The sequence below is a fragment of the Montipora foliosa genome, chromosome 10 (assembly GCF_036669935.1).
Source record: "Montipora foliosa isolate CH-2021 chromosome 10, ASM3666993v2, whole genome shotgun sequence".
Lineage (NCBI taxonomy): Eukaryota > Metazoa > Cnidaria > Anthozoa > Scleractinia > Acroporidae > Montipora > Montipora foliosa.
The window spans coordinates 29,536,234-29,539,186 of NC_090878.1; the positions used below are offsets into that span (position 1 = coordinate 29,536,234).

Here is a 2,953-nt window from a genome sequence, read left to right on the forward strand (position 1 = left end):
CTTCACTGCAGACGCCCAATGAAGGAGCTGATCCTTGTGGTCGTGCCACCATTTTACCTTTCGCTCTTCTGTGTTGATAACCACATCTTCAGTGGCAGCTAAGTAAGCAGGTCGTTCAGCCTTTAGGCCGTTGATAATTCCATCATCATCATCGAGAAAAGGGAATATTCGCAAGGCCTCTGCTGATTGGTGAGTTGGCTTCAGCCACTGAACGCTGACCGGACACAAATACCTCGCAACCTTGAACGCTGACACTGTGTTATATAGCTGGATATTGAACTTTCTCAGAAGCCAATCTATCAGTAGCTGGTTGGACACATGCCTTTGTCTGCTGTTCGAGGGCTACTACGTTTTGGGCAGGATTTTCTTTGGCGATTGCTGCCGCGACTGCATGCACGTTAGGAAAGTGGGGGGCTTGGCAGGCTCGGGCAACAGCATGGAGTATGTCATAACAGGAGAGCACGAGCGGGCCATCACCTTCCAAGAAATACGTCGCTTTCAAAAAGTGCTCCCCAACATCGATAGTGATGGCGAGCTCGAGCTTCAGGTTGATTAGTCGCTCAGGAGCGGAAAATATAATTGCTTGAAGTTTAGGGGGTAACTGTGGACCGACCTTAGTGGCTTTTGCTTCTATCAAGAATCGCTCAATATCTCCAAACTGCATTAATATTTGTTGATAGACTTCCCACTTTGACCACCATCTCGTCTCACTGTATGATCTTGGTCTTTGGCCAGTCTGATCCTTCCACAACAGCTTTGCCTTGTAGCTGTGGCGGAACAGGCGAATCCATACGCTACCGAACTCTAGAAGAGTTGGAATGACAAGATGATTCCAAATATTGTCAAGCGTATGTGAGAAACACACAATTAACGTTGAGCATTTTAGGAAATATAAATGCAATCCTATCCAATGCTGCCTGGTTCACACTTGCGGCATCTCTCATGGCTGCGAGCAACGAATTGGCCTTGACTCCATAATCAACTGATAGGCACTGATTAAGCACTTGTGCAAGATCATCTGCACTTACTGATTTGGAACATATATCAATTCTGACGAGAAGGAAAAGGAACGATCAAGGAAAAGCACGATCACAGCAATTGCTTCTCCTTGTCGTGTACTTCCGTCAAAAATCATCGAAACATCTCTTGTCTGACCAGGCAAAGTCAATCAATTTTTGATCCTTTCGACTTCCTGCTTGAAAACAATTGACATATACTGACCGAGATGAGCACTTGCTGTGAGACGTTGGCCATTTTTCTCTAAGAGGACCGTAGCATGTCGATTTTCCCAATTGGGATGCCAGCCCTCAGAAACTCTTCGACCACTTCGAGTCGGTAGGCCCGTTCAGTTATGGGTAAAGTGCTGTCTTTCTGAGTCCAGTCCTCCGCTCTAAAAGCCTCCATAATCGTCTGATCCTTCAGCTTAGACATCTTCAGTTTGTCTTTACCATTTCCACGTTTCTTTAAAGTCAAGTGTGTAATTACAAAACTCTTCTTTGTAGACACTATTTCGCGGCTTGCCAGACAAAACAACTTCCCGTCTTTGATTGATAGTTCTTCTCCTGGATATTGCTGAATCCGATCATGTATACTTATGTTTTTTGCATCACAGTTCCCCCTAGTCTTATCTTTTCCGCTTATTGATGGCAGAGTACTCTCTCGAGCTATCTAGGCCTTCGCTGGCTGACTTCCGTTGTTCCTTGATGACAAAGTGGATGACGCCATCTTTGAACGAGTGCGATGGATTGGGTTCTAGAAGGCAACCGCTTACCTGGCAAACCTATTCCCCAGGCCTCCTCGGCTCCATTGACTAAAATGAGGGCAAAATGCGGCTTTGGACGACATAAATAAAGTCAGATTGTGCTTTTTAACAAAAAATTATACAAATACAAAAATACAAAATAATGCTAGAAGTGCTTTTTGGGATAAAATGTAAAAAAAAGAAATGCTCGCGAAGCCAAATAATGCCAAAAAAGTGCTAGCACTATCGGTAAGAGCCTATGTCCTCCAGAGCGGTCAAGATTCAACGACAAGGGAGGCAGAGAAGAGAGACCTGAAAAAGAGGTTGGTCTGTCGTATTAAATTGATTTTTCAGTAGTGCACTGTGCATCCTGTACTGCGCATATGGTTTTACAATATTTACAATGGATCAACTTTGAAAAATTGTAAATACGGCTCAAGTCGATGATACACATCAAAAAACAACGATGAGACACGAAACGAAAATACGTGTCAAAAACCGCAGTTTTTCGAAAAATAGCAAAGGGGTGAGGAAGGAAAATTTGCAAAAGTGGTCGAATTTTTTTCAAAAACTTCGGAAGGCTAAAAATATAGGAAATACAGGTCGTAGAATAGCCTAATTGGTATGGATGAAAACCTAAACTATCCTAGACTTCTACTATGCAAACAAGCGCATGCAAAAACACTCATCAGACGAGTAATAACATTTTTCCAAAGTGTCAAAAACCGCGGTTTTTCGCGAAATAGAAATGGGGTACCAAGGGAAATTTTTCAAAAATGGCCGATTTTTTGGGAAAAATTGCAAAGGCTAAAAAAATAGGAAATAGAAGTCGTACAATAGCCTAATTAGTATGGATCGAAAGCTAAACTATTGTAGATTTGAACTATGCAAAAAACCGCATGAAAAAAGACCTATTAGACGAGAAATAACACTTTTTCTAAAAGTATCGAAAATGGCCATTTTTCGCAAAGTAGCAAAGGGGGGACCAAAGGAAAATTTTCAAAAATCGCCGATTTTTTGGTCGAACTTCGGAAGGCTAAAAAAATAGGAAATAGAAGTCGTACAATAGCCTAATTAGTATGGATCGAAAGCTAAACTATTGTAGATTTGAACTATGCAAAAAACCGCATGAAAAAAGACCTATTAGACGAGAAATAACACTTTTTCTAAAAGTATCGAAAATGGCCATTTTTCGCAAAGTAGCAAAGGGGG

The 2,953-nt window shown here is 41.9% G+C and overlaps 1 pseudogene; it reads right to left on the reverse strand.

Annotated features, from left to right (window-relative positions):
• Window positions 1-1,725, reverse strand: part of LOC137973220 (uncharacterized) — a 1,866-nt pseudogene extending 141 nt beyond the window's left edge.
• Between the last annotated feature and the right edge of the window lie 1,228 nt (window positions 1,726-2,953).